The 21,719-nt window shown below is 36.8% G+C and overlaps 1 protein-coding gene across 1 annotated transcript in view; it reads left to right on the forward strand.

Annotated features, from left to right (window-relative positions):
* The window catches only part of TTC29 (tetratricopeptide repeat domain 29), a 668,675-nt gene that overhangs the window by 117,640 nt on the left and 529,316 nt on the right, over nucleotides 1-21,719 (forward strand). The gene's annotated exons all lie outside the window — the stretch shown is intronic.

The raw sequence follows: 21,719 nt of genomic DNA on the forward strand, positions 1-21,719 counted from the left end.
CCTTGCTGTTTCAATTAAATCTCTGGCATAAAGAATCCCTTGTCCCCTTCTTCTTGCATTTGATCACCTAATGGAAAGAAGCCTATATTCCTCAGGGAAATAACTTGGGGCAGTGTGAATCAATCTCTCTGTCGTTCTCTTTCTCTCTCCTTTGTAAAATCTAATTTTAGTGTTATTATAGCAAATCACATGTAAAAAAGGAGTAGAATTGGTGTTCATTTCTCTGCTCCTCATTATTGCTCTCAATGCAAAGTTTTGAGCAAGCGAGAGGAAAAGAGTTGATTTAATCCTAACCGTTTTAAGTGTATATATCGGGAGAAGTTAAGTGTAAGTATAAGTCTGGAAAGCACCAGGATATATTTAGCCCCAGCTTCTGCTATTGAGTAAAAACTTTCATTTTGAAAAAGCAAAACAAAAGAAAAAAACCCCCCAAAAACCTTGAATTTTCAAATTAGTAACCCACCTTATTTTAATTATGTGGACTCACAGTGGGGACGCGAACTAGCCTCAAGACACCTGCAATTTAGCACAGCAGGTGAGAAGTGTACATAAATAACTCTAATGTTAGGTGGAAGGTGATAAGTTATTATAACAGGAGAGTTGTATTGACAGGTTCTGGGAATTCAGAGAAAGGAGAGATTTTTTTTTTCTATTAAAACATGAAGCAGGGGACAGTAAAGTATTAAGAAGAAACACAATCAAGAGGCTGATGATCTTTGAGCAAAACTATGAAGGTTAACTAAGATGTTAAAAATACAGTTAAATTAAGGATGCGTGGGTAGCTTAGTCAGTTGAGCGTCTGACTTTGGCTCAAGTCGTGATCTCACTGTGAGTTCCAGCCCCACATTGGACTCTCTCTCTACCGTTGGGGCAGAGCCCACTTCAGATCCTCTGTTCCCCTCTCTCTCTCCCTCTCCCCTGGTTACTTGCGTGTGCACTCTCTCTCTCTTTCTCAAAAATAAACGTTAAAAACAATTTAAAAATACAATAAAATTTCAAATAATTTGTAATATCTGGGTATAATTTGTAATATTTCACAGCTATTGGGATGTGAAAAAAGACCATCCATCTTTATATAACTATTATGAATCTAGTTAAGTTAATCAAAATTATTTCCAAACAGTTTTATAGAGGCTGTGTATGTTTTTATTGAGTAAAGGTAAAACAGTCTATGAGTGTGCATTTGTGTGGGTGAGTATGTGTTACAGAAGTCAGTGTATGGGTCTGATGATCAGAGTCTATTCCAGTTATTATCTTCATGAGGAATTTTAATCTTTGCCTGTTCCAGCAGTTTGCTAATTAAAACTGTAGCCATCATGGTCTCCTGTTCTTTGAAGTTAAGCAAGTAAATGCTATGTTACTAGGTGTGCCTGGGAAGGTGTGGATATGGAGATATTTTTACCATGTGGCACAAGAGTAGTTAATTTATTTAAGCCGATATCATTAAAATACTATTAGTAAGCGATTTGATATTTAGAAAAAAATAGATCATGTATCACAGCGATTTTAAATAGCATACAATTCTGCTCTCTCCATTTTGACTCCCAAGAAGTCACATTTTGTCCTAAAAGATTAATATTGGGTTTACAACTTGTAGTTATGGATTTTCAAAAATATGAAATTAACTAAGCAAATAGATTAATTACTTCTTACCTGAGGCCAAAAAAAGAAAAAAAACCAACCCCCAAAAGAATGCATCATCGTCTTGGAGTGGTGTCAAGGGTAACAATACTCTGGCTGCTTTTGAAAGAACAAGTAAGTTTCAAATTTGTGGTTTGGAAAAACAACTGGTGTGTTGAGTTTAATTAACCAGAGTTTAATTCGTGATTAATACCACTGGAATTTCACTTGAACAATGTGACAATGAGCAGGTAATGGCAATTGTGAAAAGAAATGATGAGTGAAAAATGCATTGTTTCTAGCCTTATAGCTTTGAGGTAGTTAGAATTCAGAGAGGTTTCATTCATGCCCACAATTCCATTGAGACTACAGATGTGGCCAAGTTACTCTTGGGATCTTTATTTTCCTTAAAAGTTGAACGGGAAGAATAATATCTATTGTTTGGGGTTGTTTAAGGATAAATGAAACAAACCATGTGAATTGCCTGGTATATAATTTGACCCTCTATAAATTATAGGTTTTAGTATTGCTGCTGTGTATTTTTTCACAAGGAATTTTGAGGCCATCTTGGATCCTTAAGAGTATTTGCTGATGCTAAACCAAAAGAAGAAAAAATTCAGAAAAGTCAGTGTTATTACCAAGGATGTTGTGAAACAAAATTTCACTCATTTCTGACAGCGCAAATTGGAACATCTCTTTTGCTTTGGCAGTTGCTATCTATTGTGACCCTACTGCAAGTACAAAAATGCACTATTTTAAAAGTGTGGGGTAGGAAACTGAGTGGGTAGAAAGGGCTTTTGGTGATTCATTGGGAAAAAGGGAGCCCAGGGGAGTCAGGAAATACCTTTCTGTTAAACACTGGAAAAAGCTAGTGAAAAGAGAGAGAAAAAAAAAATGCAACTTCCATTGAATTAAAACATTTCCTCCCACTTATGGTCTGTGTTGACAGCATAACCTAACTATTTGCAGAAGGCAGCAACCACAGCAGATGGTGGTACAAGCACCTGGGATATTAGCAGGCAGAAACCCAGAAAGACTGTTTCTGTGGTGAAGGTTTTTCAGCCCGAATCTGGGGTTCGAGGTCCTGCGTGCCATGGGGAGGAGTGAAAACACATCCTGATGAAAATTCTTCCAGAGTCAGCACATTCAGGAAATTTCATTGAGGCCAGCACCAGTAAATAGTAACGACGTCACATTGTCACAGGAGGAGAGCAACTAGTTTTCCAAGCAGATGCCATCTCAAGTTTGTGCGGACCCCACACATCCATGTGTGGCTTGTGCCGTCTAGGCTTTCTGATACATTTCTCATCCTCCCTTCGTGGCATGTCCTTTGTTTTAAACATTCCCGGGGGTGCCTGGGTGGCTCAGTCAGTTAAGCATCCCACCTTGGCTCATGTCATGATCTCACTGTTTGTGGGTTCTAGCCCTACTTTGGGCTCTGTGTGGACAGCTCAGAGCCTGGAGCCTGCTTTGGATTCTGTGTCTCCCTCTCTCTCTGTCCCTCCCCTACTGATGTTCTGTCCCTCTCTCTCTCAAAAATAAACATCCAAAAACAATTTTTTTAAACATTCCCAGGACATTGGGCAAAGCTAATGTGAGGGATATACTATCTCCCAACATTACACCAAACTAATTATCTCAGAGAAAGAAAAAAATGACCCCTGATAGAGGTATCAGAGCAATAGATTCAGAAGATGTTCATGTACTTTTCCCAGGATCCAGCAGTCCTAGAGTCACGTTACTAGACCTGGAAAATATCTAGAAAATAGCATAATAAAATAATAAATATAAAATAAAATGATAATAAGTTCAAAGTTAAGCATTTTAAGGTAATGTACATGCCCCAAGGGAGAAAACACTTAAGTAAATTAGTAGAATATTAAGTAATATTAGTAGAATTAGTAAACTAATAAAAATTATACATGTGAAAAATACTTGCCAATATCATGTAATGTTATGTGGGAAAAATGTGTGTGATAAGTGTCACAATATGAAAGCCATGCATTTATAAAACCGGAATATACAAGAAATGGTATTACTTATTTATACTAGGCAGTATGCTAATGGGATATTTTTTTATGTTAATTTTAAAATAAAAACTTCTTGATGCAGAATTTTTTTCTTTTAAGATAAACTCTTTAATAAGCCCGTGTCTTTGAGAATGGGAAAGAGGAAGAGGAGAATTCACCTGTGAACATGATGAACTCTTCAGGTCAAATTCCTAAATGTAGGATTCATTTTAAACTGAATTATAATTAAATAAACTAGATACATTGCACTGATTTTAAGATTAAAGGTAGAGAAAAACTTCAAGACACATGAAAGTAAAAAATCTCACTGCCACACTGACCAGACGTATTCGTTTATGTCATAGTAGAAACAGGAATTGTAGAAATTGGAAATGCACAGTATCCTTCATCCAGTGTTTCTGTGGAAATTTTGTATCTTTCTGTGTTTCCAAAATTATGATGTCTACCTCAGCATTGTTTTACTGTGTTGGTCTTCTCCCTTCATTTATTAAAACTCAAAATGGTAGGAAAAAACAATGTCAAAAGATTGTGCTTCTTAAGGAATATCCACCAGCCTTTAAGGAAACTATATTTTCTAAGTCAAAAGATCACAGATAATCAAACAGAAAATTGGAGGTTGATACCTGATGCCACCAACCATCATGAGTGTTCAAGGGAACAGTTCATCCTTCTGATCACACTTATCACACTTCCTTTTCATTTAGAATACACACACTTGAAAAGTCCTCCTTTTTCAAATTGTCCCTTCTCTGATACTTTTCCAATCATCTATGAAAGCATTTTTTTTTCTTTTTGTAAAGAGAGTGGACAAGGGACCTCTTCATTTAATCCTGTTGAAGACATTTCCAAGAAGCCTAAATAATTAGGCACAAGATCTGAGAATTTGCCTAAGGCTTGCAAAGAATCCTACGATCCAGCCACTCCTTCCTCTGTATAGCGGCCTATCTTCTAATGGGCTATAAACTCTGATACTTAATATTGGCAATTTTCTCTTATTGAAAGCAATGGTTTGAAACCCAAAGACCCTTGAAACACAGACAAGAGTTAAAAATCTACTGTATACTGTAGAGCCTATAGTTAACAATACTATATTGCATACTTAAAAATTTGCTAAGAGGGGAGATCTTATATTAAGATTCTTACACAAAATAATAATGAAGAGGGTGGGAAAAAAACTTTGGGGTGTGATGGATATATTTATGGCATAGATTGTGATGATGGTTCATGGGTGTATACTTATCTCTAAGCTCATCAAGTTGTGTAAATTAAATAGGTGCAGCTTTTTGCAGGTCAACCATACCTCAATAAAGTGGTTAAAAAACCCAAGTATTAAGATATTGGGTTCACTCATTTTTTTAAAAACATGAGATTTGAATATGTCCACTGTATTGAGAATGTTTCTTACAATTTTCCATTCCTGCCTCCTGACTTAATGGGGAAGTACACTCATAAATATTCAGAGACAGATGCATTGCATGCACACAAACTTTTAAAAAGTTAACTTATAAATAAATGTATTCAAACTTGTAAAGGCATGCATACTTCATGGAAGATTATGTTAAGGCTATTTTTAATAATTCAGGTACTTCAAGGCAGCCATCTAATAGAACTCAGGTCAAAATTTTTTATTTTAAAATGTAAAATATGTTGGGAGATTTCCACACTAGTTTCAACCATGAAATTAAGTGGTATCCAAAAGCAAATCATACAATGAGTCTTATAAAAAAATGCAGTATACCCCTTTCTATGTTTCAGTATCATTTATTTTCTTCTTTGGAATCTGTGGTCTAGGAATGATTATTTATTTTACGTTTACTGCTAGCTAAGACTTGCATTTTCCCTATCAAATGAGAAGCAACAGACAGAGGCAGTGGTAATGCTGATGTGAGTTGAGTCAATATTATTAATTAGATGAATTAACATTTATGTATATCTAATATTTTTCAAAAAACATTTACAAGCTAAACTGGTCTTAAAGAATGAATACTTTTATTTCAGTAGAAATAAACTACCAAACCTATGCTTGGATTATTCCTGGACTGTCTTCAAAGCATGTGAAGTTTGGCTGAAAAATATAGAAAAACAATTAGGTGTCTCTGAACTGAAACTTAAATAAGGTTGAAGGAATGGAATGGCTGCTGTTGAGGGCAGTTTCAAGGGACTGACTAATGTCCTAAATTCTGTGATAAACACATACTATACAGTCAAGATTTAAGGGTGTCTATTATATTGGATAAAAGATCAGTGTCCTATTTCCAAACTCCACAGCATTTAAAAATTTGTTTTGGTTTAGGCCTGTTTCATAGAAGGGAAGTCTTTAGTTTATTTTGAGTTTGGGGACAGATTCTAGTAATCCAAATTAGTTTCTCATCTTCATAATGCGTAAAAATTTGAGACCCAGCCATTAAGCTCTAAGCCAGATTCCTGGCTTAGAGTAGACTCCTCATGCAGGACACAGTTTCTTCTTCGCCTGCTTGGAGATGTCACCTCTTAATGCACTAAATATGAAACTCATAAATAATTTGAGTTTTTCCTCAAAGTTGTTTGAACTTACCTACCTAGAGTCAGGAATGAGATAGTAGAAGTTAATTCACTCTTGCTATTGTTCTCTGGATGCGTGACACCCACAGAATCATTCTTTATTTGAAGGTTCAGATCAGTTCAACTAGATTTGTCAGGTGGCCGCTCTTCTGTACTGTGTGTTCCAGATAATTGTGGTGATTGCAAAATCATAGGTAGGAACTCTTGGCGAAGACTCAAAAGCCCCACAGCCTTCTGAATTGGGTTCAGATTCTTTTTTGTTGAGTTTTGGCAGACATTCATAATATGTACTCAGGAGGTATCTCCCGTGTGTGATTTTGTTTGCTTATAGTTCTAATTTTGTATGATCTTGTCATTGCAGGACAACATGCTTTCATGAGCTGAAGTTTTCTTCGGCACATACGATATTCTTTTTTCTTAATGGTATATGGGGCACTTCAGATGTCCTAAGAATTTCTTGATTTGCCTTTCTAGTTGCCATAATTGGGTTACTTTTCATTGTTACAATGGAATCAGAGGAAAATCCACAAATGAACCAAAGACAAAACTGGGGTATTTAATTTTACTTTTTGAAAACTGAGTGTTCTCATCTCTTTGGTTCTTTGGTGCTCAGTTGCTGATTATTGTTGACTGAATTGTAGGCTGAACCTGATATTTCTAAAGGGCTGAATTCTATATTTAAACATTCTGCAAAGTGCATCATGGTTAGTAATTGGATCTGTCCCATCACTGATACATATAAAGCTCTAAGAATAAGAGTAGTGAGTGCATACTAAGTACCGAATACATTCTACCTACTATTATTGAACCCCTCTCACCTTGTGGTTGATTATGATCTTTGTGATCATTTTCCTGAATAGAGAATATGGGTGCCATTAAATGTAGGCAGCTTGGGTTTGTTCACTGATGTATTCCAAACAATTAGCAACGAGTCTGGCAGAGAGTAGATGCTCAACATTTTGTGGAATGAAAGAGCCTGAGACTGGTTTCAGTCAGGCTGCTCTCCTACCAGCCCAGCCTTTGACTTCAACCTGATCCCATTAGGTTTGTAAATATGATGGTGTTGTCAAACATATTCTAGGAAGATGCTGTTGACTCTTCTATTTTCTGAGGAGCCATGACAATAGGTGCTTCTTTGATTGAAAGTCACAGTCAGGAGAGTTCCTGGGCCCTTGCTTTTTTGTGGGGAAAGAGCATGAAAACTTTACCCTTGATAGGAATTCTAGTCAAGTCTTCCATTTTGGCTTATTTTGGCTACATTTTATTAAAGCTCTTTGCTTCTGGGAGCTTTTCTTTGAGAGATTATCTTGGTGGAGGGAAATTACAACAAAAGAGGCACACATTTTAGTTCATTTTTAAAATTTATCATTTTAATAACAGATGGCTGACACTTAGAGATAATGACAAAATATTAAAGGATTTAATATATCTGGAATCTATTCCAGAGCAAAGCTGGGAGCTTTTATCTTTCCGATGATGGCAAATGAAGAGAAATTAAAAGTCATTTCAGGACAGATCTGTTTTGTAATTTGAGGTGAAAAGACTTTTCTGGTTCATATAGTGTATGCTTTATTGTAACCCCTCAGGAATTAACTTGCTGAATATTAAGAGGAAAGCACAGCTGATTTGGCTTGCCTCATCAAAGTACAAATCTCCTATTTCCTTTGTGTTGCATCTCAGCAGAACATGCTTCAGTTGGATGGATTTTTTTTTAATTCTAATTATTTCAAAGGTTTCCAAATTCTGGTTACTCTTGAGATTTATGCTGCCTTTAAAGTTTAAGGAGTGTTGGATTTGTTTAGTGTCCTAGATAAATCCTGGATTTATTTCATTTCACCTCTTATAATCCCCTATGGTTATTTCTACTGTTACACATTTGCCAATTATTGTCCCCATTTTAAAGTGAAGCTTTTATTTGTGACTCAATGAATAAACATTATTAGTTTGATAATTTATATCATGGTGTATTGCACCATGGCATCTCTTTCCTGCTCCTTAAATAGTTTGTATTAATCACCAATTTTAACGTTCTTTGACCAGAGTCATTAAGATTGGTAGATTTGCCATTTTAATCCTTATTCTTTCCTATCTCTTAATGCTCTATGCTCCCATTGCTCTGTTGTTCTTTTTTTTTTCCTCTCTGAATTTATGATCCAATTTGTCTTTTTTTTTTTAAACAGGAGAAAGTGTTTATTTTTATTTATTTTTTAAATATAATTTATTATCAAGTTAGCTACCATACAGTGTATACAGTGTGCTCTTGGCTTTGGGGTAGATTCCCATGATGCATCACTCACATACACCACCCAGTGCTCATCCCAACAGTGCCCTCCTCAATGCCCATCACCCATTTTCCCCTCTCCCCTGCCCCTGTCCTTATTGACTATGCCTCCTTATTAGCAGTGACCCTATTGTATTAGTATATATTGCACAGAGATTGTAAGTTACTTGCAGATATGAACCATGCCTTTTTAACCGTATGTCTAGCATATGGCTTATAGTAAGTACTTAGTGTATTTTTATTGAAGAAATAAAAGTAAAATGTGTCAAGGTAGTATTTGTTATCTAAGTCATAGAATCTACAGAGTAGTATGGAGAGGAATAGCTATTACAAATATATGTGGATAGTATATTTTTAAATATAAGAACTATATAAATATAAAACTCATACTTCTCTAGTAGACAAACACAAACTGGTCTTGTCTTGCTTTCAAGAAGGACAGGCTTAACAAATTTTATTTGAAACTCTTAACTTTCATATTATGGGACCCTCTTATTGATGAGACTAACTTAAACTGAGGTCCTTGTAACATCATATTGAAAATACTCTTTAAGTTTAAGGCTGAGCCACTTTTTACTGAATGTTGTATCTTTAAAAAAATTGTTAATGTTTTTATTTATTTTTGGGAGAGAGAGAGAGAGAGACAGTATGAGTGGGGGAGGGGCAGAGAGAGGGACACAGAATCCGAAGCAGGCTCCAGGCTCTGAGCTGTCAGCGAAGAGCCCATCGCGGGGCCCGAACTCGTGAACTGCGAGATCATGACCTGAGCCAAAGTCGGACGCCCAACTGACTGATCCACCCAGGCGCCCCACTGAATATTGTATCTTTTGTTTATTAACTAGTATTATGATAGGGTCCTTGTAGTTTCATTCCATGCAAATGAATTCTATATACTTTCTTGATAAGCATTCTAAGAAATTATTATTATCATTATTATTATTTTAAAAATTCATTAAAAAATGAGTTCTTTGATTAGGAGGATCTGGACTTAAATTTTGTGACAAGAATTACTTTTTCTGTGTAATGATTCAGGACACCCACAATACTTCCTAACTGTATTTACAAAGTTATGTATAGTTTCCAGAGCCTAAAGAACTAAACAAATGCCAGGTATTAAAAATAAGTTAGCAGGGGCACCTGTGTGGCTCAGTCGGTTAAGCATCCGACTTCAGCTCAGGTCATGATATCACGGTTCCTGGGTTCGAGCCCTGCATCAGGCTCTGTGCTGACAGCTCCGAGCCTGGAGCCTGTCTCTGATTCTGTGTCTCCCTCTCTCTCTGCCCCTCCCCTGATCATGCTGTCTCTGTCTCTCAAAAATAAATAAAAGTGTAAAAAAAAATAAGTTAGCAGTTTTCACTTTTACCTAGGATGTAGAAACCTGGAGAGAATGCTTCTTGCGCCTACCCTAACAGGGAGAAAAAGTCAGATACACTCCAAAATCATGGCTCTTTTTGACTCCGTTAGAGAGCTGAGGTCACAGTGTAACCTAAATTCCAAAGAGTGACAAGTCCATGAAATATGAACTGTCAACTACCAGAGGAAGACAGGGATGCCACACAAGCAGGTCAGAATGCATCAGCTAAAATTTTAGGCAAGTACACAAGGCCAAGTGTGGGCTAGCATGACAATTTGAAATGAATTCTCACTAGCAAGATCTTTTCTATTCACCTTCATTGGTGCTCATGAGGGCAGGACAGGAGACTGTAGGGACCACTTCTCTCAGGGGCACAAGAATGCAGGAAGCGATCTGGGGCTTCTGGGGGAAGAACTTAAAGCCTCTCCCTTCCTGATCTGTCCTTCCCTATGAATAAAAAGGATACACCACTGAGGAGGGGCAGCAAACACTGTCACTCACAGGGCCCAAAGAACCATTCTGTCTAGGAAAAGAGTAGAAGAAAAAAAAAACCCTTTATCCCTGTGGGAAAACAGGAAAGCAACCTGGCTTCTGAAATCCATAGTGGGACCAAGCACTGGTTTACTACCATAGGGAGGGCAGGAAACTTTGGCCCAAGATGAATCCAGGTGCAGGGCAGAGTTTGGCTGCCATAGGAAGGAAGGCAGAAATACTGAAAGGCTCGACCTGAAGTTCCACTGATACAGGGCCTGCCCAAGATTGAAGCTCAGTCAGTGAGAGAGGGACCTTCTCTTCAAAGCTAGCACTCAGTATGGAGCAATAGCCATCTACAGCTGGGCGGTGTGGCAAGAGCATGGAGAACGCCCCCGCCTACCTGTGCATTTAACATGTAGCAATGGGTTACATGTAGCAATGAAACATGGACATTGAGAAAACTGCCTGGCCACTCTAATCCCAAATTAAGCACAAGGCAATTGCCTCCTGTCACTAGAGGAATTTGAAGCCTATGGTGCACTGCATTGAATCTAGACATAGCTCACTGTTGACTAGATTAACTCACTGTCTTACTCACATGACCTGACAGAAGAGGGAAATAATATTAGTTACCTCAGCCTCTATTGCCTCACATATGATGACTGACATCAAAATGACAAGACAGTCAAAAAAGCAAGACAGTACAACCTACTCAAGAGATAAGGGAACCAGAAGTTCCAGATGCAGAGATGATCGAGATGTTAGGACAATCAGGCAAGGACTTTTATTCTAACAATTATGTTAAAGGAGCTAGTGGGAAAGGTTCACACCATGCATATACAAATGAGAAATTTAGAAGAAAGATGACACTAAGAATGGGCTATTTATAAACAAATTAAAAAAAACAACAAAAAAATTAGAATGAAGAACACCTTTGACAGCTTTATCAATAGGCTTGATACAGCTGAGGAAAGAATGAGTGAACTTGTAGATAAGTCTGTAAGAAAACTTACAGAAATTATCCAAACTGAAACACAGTGTGGGGAAGAAAGGTGTTTATTTGTTTAAAATAAACAAAACAAAAGATAACATCCAAGCATTGCCACACAGTATTAAATGTTCTAATATATATGTAATTGGAGTCCTAGAAGAGAATACAGAGAGAATGAGGCAGAAGAAATATTTGGAGAGAAAAAAGTTTGAAAATTTTCCCAAAACAATGAAAGGTAACCAACTGCAGATCAAGAAGCTCAGAGAATTGCAAGCAGAATTCCTAAAACAAACAAAAAAATTAAAAAGAAAACACACTTTGAAACATTATAACCACAAATAAACAGATAAAAAGACTGTAACTTTGAATAAGCTAAAAACCTTTAAATAGGCTTCTTGTTAGAAACTATGAAATCCAAAGATAATGGAGCACTTGAAAGTACTGAAAGCCAGAGGCAACTGGGTGGTTCAGTCTGTCAAGTGTTCGACTCTTGATTTTTGGCTCAGGTCATGAACTCAAGGTTCGTGAGTTTGAGCCCCAAGTTGGGCTCTGCACTGACAGCGTGGTGCCTGTTTGAGATTCTCTCTCTCCCTCTCTCTCTCTGCCCCTTCCCTGCTTATTCTCTCTCTTTTAAATTAGTAAATAAACTAAAAAAATAATAAAGTACTGAAAGACAAAACCTATCAACTCAGAATCTGATGTCCAGTGAAAACACCTTCCAAAGAATAAAGGTTAAAGATTGTTTTCATCCAAAAGTTTTAAATAAAAAATGAGAGAATTCATTGCCAGTGAACCTGCCCTATAAGAAATATTAAAGAGAGTTCTTCATGCAGAAAAAGTATAAAACCAGGTGGGGACTTAGATTCATCAAAAAATAAAGAGTGGCAATTATTAAAAATGAAGGTGAATAGAAGATACATTTTTAACCTATTTTTAATCACTCTAAGAGGTAGTTGATAATATAAAGCAAAAGTAGTAAAAATGTATTTGACACATATCATATACCTAAAATAAAATAAGAAAACAAAAGTACAAGTTATAGGAGAGAAGAACTGGAAATATATTGTTGTAAGGTTCTTATACTGTGAAGAAGCAATATTATTATTATTTTTTAATTCTTTAAATGTTTATTAATTTTTGAGAGAGCGACAGAGAAAATGAGTGAAGGAGAGGCAGAAAGAAGGAGAGAAATAAACCCCAGCAGGCTCCATGCAATGGAGCCTCACACGGGGCTCAACGTCACAAACCATGAGATCATGACCTGAGCAGAAATGAAGAGTTGGATGCTTAACTGACTGAGCAACCCAGGTGCCCCAAGAAGCAACATTATTTTAAAACAGACTATGGTAAGTTTAAGATGTATAGTGTCAACTTTAGGGCAACCATGAATTAAAATTAAATTAAAAATTAAAATTTTTAGGAAGGGGCTGTAACTAATATTTGAACTAAAAACAAAACAAAAAAATAAATAATACATAATCTAAATGACCTCAAAAAAGAGAAGAAAAGAACATCTTGAAAATAGAAAACAACTAGAAAGGTAGTAGACTTAAACCCATCATATCAATAATTACCTTAGGGGTGCCGAAGTGGCTCAGGTCATGATCTCATGGCTTGTGAGTTCAAGCCCTGCATTAGGCTTTGTGCTGACAGCTCTGTGCTACTCCTCCCCTGCTTGCACTCTCTTTCTAAAAAATAAATAAACATAATAATAATAACCTTAAAGGTTATTTATTTTTTTCTAAATATTCTGATTAAAAGGCAGAGGTTGTCAGGTTAGATAATAATATAAGATGCAACTATATACTCAACATGTCTCCGGAGGCAAGGGAAACAAAAGCAAAAATGAACTATTGGGACCTCATCAAAATAAAAAGCTTCTGCACAGCAAAGGAAACAACCAGCAAAACTAAAACGCAGCTGACAGAATGGGAGAAGATATTTGCAAATGACATATCAGATAAAGGGTTAGTATCCAAAATCTATAAAGAATTTATCAAACTCAACACCCAAAAAACAAATAATCCAGTGAAGAAATGGGCAAAAGACATGAACAGACACTTCTCCAAAGAAGACATCCAGATGGCCAACCGACACATGAAAAAATGCTCCACATCACTCATCATCAGGGAAATACACATCAAAGCCACAATGAGATACTACCTCACACCTGTCAGAATGGCTAACATTAACAACTCGGGCAACAACAAATGTTGGCAAGGATGCGGAGAAGAGGATCTCTTTTGCACTGCTGGTGGAAATGCAGACTGGCACAGCCACTCTGGAAAGCAGTAGGGAAGTTCCTCAAAAAACTAAAAATAGAACTACCCTACAACCCAGCAATTGCTGTACTAGGTATTTATCCAAGGGATACAGGTATGCTGTTTCGAAGGGGCATATGCACCCCAATGTTTATACAGCACTATCAACAATAGCCAAAGTATGGAGAGACCCCAAATGTCCATCGATGAATGAATGGATAAAGCAGATGTGGTGTGTGTGTATATACATATATATACATACATACACATACACAATGGAGTACTACTTGGCAATCAAAAAGAATGAAATCTTGCCATTTGCAACTGTGTGGATGGAACTAGAGGGTATTATGCTAAGCTAAATTAGGCAGAGAAAGACAAATGCCGTATGACTTCACTCATATGAGGACTTTAAGATACAAAACATATGAACATAAGGGAAGGGAAACAAAAATAATATAAAAACAGGGAGGAGACAAAAACATAAGACACTCTTAAATATGGGAACAAACAGAGGGTTACTGGAGGGGTTGTGGGAGGGGGGGATGGACTAAATGGGTAAGGCACATTAAGGAATCTACTCCTGAAATCATTTTTGCACTATATGCTAACTAACTTGGATGTAAATTAAAAAACTAAATTAAATAAAAATTAAAAAAAGAGATGCAACTATATACTCCCTACAAGAAACTAATATGAAGACAAATATCTGTTAAAAGCAGAAGGATGAAGAAATATATACCACACAAACACAAATCAAAAGAAAGTGAGATATCACCTCACCCCTCTCAGAATGGCTAAAATTAATTCAGGAGACAACTGGTGTTGGTGAAGATGTGGAGAAAGGGGAACCCTCTCACAGTGTTGATGGGAATGCAAACTGGTGCAGCCACTCTAGAAAACAATATAGAGGTTCCTCAAAAAATTAAAAATAGAAGTATCCTACAACCCAGCAATTGTACTATTAGGTATTTACCCAAAGGATACAAAAATGCTGATTTGAAGGGCCACATGCACCCCAGTGTTTATAGCAGTGCTATTGACAATAGCCAAATTATGGAAAGAGCCCAAATGTCCATTGTTTGACGAATGGATAAAGAGCTCATGTGTATATATGTATGTATATATATATATATATATATATATATATATATATACACATATACATATATATGTATAATGTCAGTGAAATAAGTATATATGTATATATATGTATATGTATGCATATATATGTATACTGTAAGCAAAATAAGTATTTCGGGATGAGTTAAATGGGTGATGGACATTAAGGAGGGCAGTTGTTGGGTTGGAATGAGTGCTGCGTGTTATATGTAAGGGATGAATCACTAAATTCTACCCCTGAAACCAATACTATACTCTGTGTTAACTAGAATTTAAATAGTAGATAAATAAATAAAGTAACCATGTTAAAATCAAACAAAATAGACTTCACCCAAGAAATATTATCCAGGATTAAGAGGAACATTTCATATTGATGAGCTGTTGATTTATGAAGACTTAACAACTTTATGTGTGTATTTGAAGCACAGTATGACTTCAAAATGCATAAAACAAAACTGATAGGCATAAAAAAATCCATAATTATAGTTGGAGATACTCTTCTCTTTATAATCAGTGAAGTAGAGAAAGCATTGATAAGAATGTAGAAGATGTAAATAGCACTATTCACCAGTGGGCCCTAATTGACATTTAACATTCATCAAAGTAGACCATCTTCTGGGCCATAAAATGAATCTCAGAAATTTTGCTGAATTGAAATCTGGAAAAGTATATTTTCTGACCATCCAAGAGTTAAACTGGAAATTAATAACCAAAAGATACCTGGATAAGTACAGATTTTATGATTAAACAACACACTTCTATGTAGCTCAGGAGTCAAAGAGGAAGTCACAAGGGAAATTATAAAATATCTGGAATAGAATAAATAAGAAAATGTAACAGTAAAAATTAGGGATGCACTTAAGTGCATAATATAGTAAAAGGAAATGATCAAAGGAAATTTATATCATTAATTCTTATATTAAAAAGAAGCTTTGCATCAATATTCCAAGTTTTCATCTTCAGAAACTAGAAAAAATAGCAGATTAAACATAAATCATGCTGAATGAAGCCAAGTCAGACCAAAAAAAAAAAAAAAAAAAAAAAAGAAAAAAAGAAAAAACAAAAAGAAAAAAAATACAGTAAAGTAAGTAAGAGGTAAAGTGATCTAAAGTTCAAAGAAATAACAGTGGAAATCTTAACTGAGGTATGTTGTGTTTCTCGCTTTTGGTTTTTTGTTTGTTTTTGTTTTTGTTTGTTTTTGTTTTTTTGTTTGGTGGAGAGAGAATGGGAGAGAGATGAGTACTTAAAAAGCTGACAGTAAAATCTATGTGGAAATTTATGAAAGAGCCTAGAATAGGCAAGACACTCTTAAAGAAGAGGTTACTTTGGCCTAGGTAATTTAGCAAGTTTTCTGAGGAAGATGCAAATTGAGTTGGGCCTTGAAGAATGATAGATAAGGCTTTAAACATGTGGAAATTACAGGGGAGGACATTCTAATCACAAACAAAATATAGTCTTTGGAGAACAATAATGAGACTGGAATGGAATAGAAGGTTTTTTATATTGAGAGAAGGAGGAAGAAGATGGCTATAAGGACCATATGCAAATGCCTTATGCAGGAGGTTGGTATTTATCCCGTTGGGCAATGGAAGTGAGTCTATCAGGTGATGCAAGGGATAACATGGTGTCGGTGCCTAATGCAGAGAAGAGTGAGGAAGTAGGAAGGATGCTAGTGGTGTATCTAATGTTGAGGTGATAAGTGTGGAAGCCTTCCTTAGAAAGTAGAGATGAACATTACCAATGTTGTGAATAGGTCATTGAAGGTAGAAGTGAGTAAGGTAAGTCAAAGATAACTAAGATTTTAACTTGGAGTAAGCAGGGGAAAGATGGGAAATCTTTAGTAGCAAGAGTAACCTAGGAAGAAGTTTTGGAGAAAATAAATTTGGAACATGCCAGACTTAAGGAATGAGGAATACAGTCCAAGTAGAAATGTTCCAGTGGCCATTGGGTGAAGTGTTAGCTGGAGCTCCTCAGGATTGGAGATGTTTATGTATATGAATGAAACTAGTGATGTTTGAAGGTGAAATTACAGACGAGCTCTTTGGATAAGCACTTACAATGATAGAGGGCTGGGACTGACTCTGGGAGCACCCACATTTAGGAAGTGGAAAGAATATAAGAGGCAGCAAGAGAATCTGGGACAAGGTGATTAGAAACATGTGAAAAACCAGAAGAGACTGTTTTGTTGTTGTTTTTTATGGCTGGCTTTCAAGAAGAGGTGTTGCTAACAGTTTGAGTTGCTACAAATTAGAAAGAATGAAGGCAAGACAATTACTTTTCCAGTTTGTGGTCAGCAGATCATGGATAGCATTTGGAGCAGTTTCAGGGGAGTGGGGGAATAAGCCTAATCTTTGGTGCCTGAGCAGAGTGTACGGGAGTTCATTCCTAATTATTTTGAAAATTAGAAAAAAGAAAGAAATTGCATTATAGGTAGATGGAACAAAGCAACATTTATCAAGCAGTGAGCTTAAATTTATCTTCAAAGATGGAAGGGGATTTAGAAATTATTTTTTTTAGCAATAGTTATTTGATGACTGCCTATGAGACAAATGTAGTCCCCAGGCTTCACCATACCAGCAGATATTTTCTTATTCGGGCAATACTACACTTAAAAAATGGAATTAGGTGTGAACATTCATAAATGAAAAGATTTTCCATAAAACCCCTGATGTCTAGCCTCTCTTGAAAAAAAAATGGGGAATTTGACAATGCTGGGCCTGTGGTCGTGCATGCCTTTAATCAGCTGGTGTTGAATAGCTAGTTGCTGTCCCTTTGGAAGGGCACACGGTTTTTACTTAGCCATGGCCCACACTCTATTAGACCACCTGCTGAATCCTTGTAGGTACTTGAGTTGAGAATCCATAATTAAACCCATTTCCCTCCATTTGTAGAAGAGGAGAATGAAGTCCATAATGGAGGCGTGACTTGTCTCAAAGTCACATATCTGGTCAGTGGAAGGATCCATTTTAGAGCCCACATCTCCTGAGTCTTCTTTCAGTAAGATTCCTACCCTGTATTTTTTCTTTTTAAGATTTTGTTTGTTTTTAGAGAAAGAGAGCATGTGTGTTAGAGAGAGTGGAGGAGGGGCAGAGAGAGAGGGGGGAGAGAGAATCTCAAGCCAAGTTACAAGCTCATTGCAGAGCCCTCTGCGGAGCTCAGTCTCACGACCTTGAGATCATGATCTGAGCTGAAATCAAGAGTTGGATGCTTAACAGACTGAGCCACCCAAGGTGTCCCAAGACACTTACCATATTATCTCATTAACTTTTCTCTGGCTTGGTTGTCTCTTGAGGACTGGGCTATGGCAACTTTTACCCCCTTTTCAGCTTCTAGTATTACCAGATAGCACCTACATGGTTTGTCTGGATCTGCCCCAACCAGGTTCCCAGTCCAGAGGGTCACCAAAGCCATTCCTTCTGGGACAAGAAGGCCACCCTACTGGTCACCAAGTCAAGATTTCTCTTGTCAGAATTTTGGCATAATGCAAGGGACATAAATTCGCCCATAAGGTTTCTTTTATGAAGATTTTTGCGGCCTAAGTGGAATGATGTTAAACAATGACTCTCATGCATTGCCTCCCAAAATAGAAAATTAAGTTCATCTCGTGGAAATGAATACCAGCTTATGCTTTCCAACTCCCTCCACCCTGATCTATAGTAGGTCTTTCAAGGGAATTTGAATATTTTGTTTGGGTTTCTATTATTTAAGGCTGTATAGCCTAAAGAAGGTAAGTATAAGATAGTATCGTCCTTCTTATTTTCCTTCTAGATGTGAAAATTAACTGTCATTCAGAAGTATTCCTTTTGAGGCCATAATGCTATTTACAAATGGATTCTAACCCACTCCCTCAGAAGGGATTTTCTGACAACCTGTGATAACAGCTGCATTAATTGCTTTCTTTCTCCACACCTCCAGTCTTTGCTTCTCTACTACCAAATATGAATAGGCCTGGCTTAAAAATAGAGCAGCTGATGATGTTTGGCTAGTGGATTTAAAGTAGAGGGTGTTCATCCTTAGTGTTAAAGATATAATGGCCCTGTGGAAATTTGGAAATACTACTCCTTCAGTGAAGTGTACAGCTCCTGAGATAAAAATTTCATTTTTTAAGTTTTTATTTTATTTTATTTTGAGAGAGTGTGAGTGAGGGAGGGGCAGAGAGAGAGGGAAAGAGAGAGAATCCCAAGCTAGCTCCATACTGTCAGCACAATACCCAATGCAGGGCTGGAACTCATGAGCCCTGGAACAGGGCTGGAACAATGAGTTCATGACCTAGCCGAAATCAAGAGTCAGATACTTAACCATCTGAGCCATCCAGGTGCTCCAAAAATTACATTTTAAAGTGTTTCACACCAGCCACTTCTTTCTGAGCTTACTGCTTTCATGTAATTAAGGCATTGTAAAATCCGGCCTATATTAGCCAGTGCACACTAATGGTATGATTATTTCCCACCTTCTTCCAGTAAGGCTTCTGGCTTACTAGGTTGGATTCTATCACGTTATTTTTTTAATTTTTATTTTTTAATTTTTTTAATGTTCTTATTTATTTTTGAGAGAGAGAGAGTGAGCGAGCCAGCAGGGGAGGGGAGGGACAGAGAGAGAGGGAGACACAGAATCCAAAGCAGACTCCAGGCTCCAAGCTGTCAACACAGAGCCTGATGCATGGCTCGAACCCACGAACCATGAGATCATGACCTGAGCCAAAGTTGGACTCTCAACCAACTGAGCCACCCAGGTGCCCAAGATTCTATCAAGTTATTACTAACAGCTCTACAACCTGTTTTCCCACCTCACAACTTATATCACTATATTCCCAGCCTGTGATATGAGCTTCTTTGGTGCCTGACGCACTGGCATATATTAAAAGTTTTATGATGGTAGTACCCATCACCAGTACCACTTTCTCAAGTGGACAGATAGGGCTAAGTTGTGGTACATTTGTAAATGAGCTCTCAAATCTCAGTGACTTGGTCAGTAAAGGTTTTTTCTCACATCACTGTCCAGAGCATTTGAGATTGCTGTCCTTTATCTTGTGATGCATCCATATTCAGCACATGGTCTCCATGGTGCCTTCATGGACGGCCACATTTCACTTTATGAAACAGGCAAGAAAGTGGTATGTTTCATCCCTCTCCATGTCCTTGGCTCAAACTGAGTCACTTGGGAACACTGGGAACTATAGGGAACTATAGGGAGCACTAGGAATTTTATTCTTCCTTTTTTTTTGGAGTAAAAAGATCTACCCAATCTTGCCATAATATGAATCTGAATATATCATTGTTTTAAACTGTGAATAGCCTTTTTAAAAAACAACAAACAAACAAACAAACAAACAAGGGTCTACTGGCATTCTGACATAGACTATGGAACTCTGTAATTCAACTTTATGATTTGACCAAGAGCATTAGATCACCAGAGAAAACTTGTGTTCAGAGGAATCAGAATCTCAGACATCATCTGTTTATGCAAGGCACCTTCTAAACAAGAAAAAAATATTTAAGTGGATATAAAAACTTCAAAGTGTCTGTTCCAGCAAGAAAGAATCAGTATGTATGAATGTGTCTATCAGTGTGATTACTAACAAGCCATAATCTTTCTTTATTCTAAACACACACCCACTTTTCGAATAGATTTCTACAAAAATGAATGATTAGTCAAAATAAATGATTTGGCTACAGCATTAGATAGATATATTAAAGTGATGGCCTACCAAAATTTAGCTGCAATATGGTACTAATATTCAGAAGTTTTATTGTTACTGGGTATACTACTGAAGTTTTATTAAACATAAAAAAAATTTACAGTGGGAAGGTTAATTGTATCATTGGTATGGAAGGATAATTGTATCAATATAATAATTGTAAAATGATGGTCAATGAAACATAGAAAAATCATCTTGTAAAAGCTTATATGCTAAACTAGCCATGCAGGTGGGGAGTGCAGAATTCCATCAACTTTGTCTTCTGTTGGCTCTTTGGTTAAGAGCTTAGGGATAGTAGAAAAGTTAATTATTCTAACTGACTGAGGTGCCTGGAGTGATAAGTAGCCTTCTCTAATGCCTATCCTCTATTTCTGTTTCCCATTCTCTCTCGCTTTCATTGTGGATTTTTGCTTTCTTCTTTTTTTTAATGTTTATTTTTGAGAACAAGAGTGACAGAGCACAAGCTGGGGAGGGGCAGAGAGAGGGAGACACAGAATCTGAAGCAGGCTCCAGGCTCTGAGCAGTCAGCACAGAGCCAGATGTGGGGCTCGAACCACATCATGATCTGAGCTGAAGTCAAGATCATGAGATCTTGATCTGAGCTGAAGTCAAGAGTTGGACGCTTAACTGATTTAGCCATCCAGGCACCCCATGTGGATTTTTACTTTTCAAATTGAAGACCAGTAATTTTCATTTTAAATACATTTTCTTTGCTTCCTAACACCCCTCCAATAATGACACATTTTATAAGTGAACATTTCCCTAGAAGGATATTTCTTCAATTCCTACTGTATTTCTTTCTCCTCCCTCCTTTATTCCTCTTTTCTTTTCATGCAGGGCCACCTTGCTGCCCTACTCCAGGGGAAGGTTTTAATATTGAATTCTATGTGAATGACATCTTTTATCATCATGCAGCTAAGCCATCTGCTCCCATCCAAACCTTAGTCTTATTAAAACAATACTCTGCAAAACTATATGAAATCTTATTACCATAAAAGTGTAAATAAATCAGAAATGTCTAATATAGATATATTGGAGAGATATTAATATAGACACTAATATAGAGATATTAATATAATTTTATGAAGTACACACATGATTAATTTTTACTTGTAACATGACCGTAATCTACCTGATGTCATTTTTCTCAGCAAGAGAATAAAATTGTAACCATTGACAGTATTATGGTTCTTGGCTTGTGGGTCATTACCATTATATCTTTACAGAGCGCCTCATATCTCATAGGCAAATCTACTAAAAGTTCATCAATATAGGTAGGGTCCTTTCCCCTTCGGAAACCGCTTTCCCCACATGGCTCACCATGTCTAGAATCCTGTGAGTGATTGC

Source organism: Neofelis nebulosa, chromosome 3, assembly GCF_028018385.1.
Source record: "Neofelis nebulosa isolate mNeoNeb1 chromosome 3, mNeoNeb1.pri, whole genome shotgun sequence".
Lineage (NCBI taxonomy): Eukaryota > Metazoa > Chordata > Mammalia > Carnivora > Felidae > Neofelis > Neofelis nebulosa.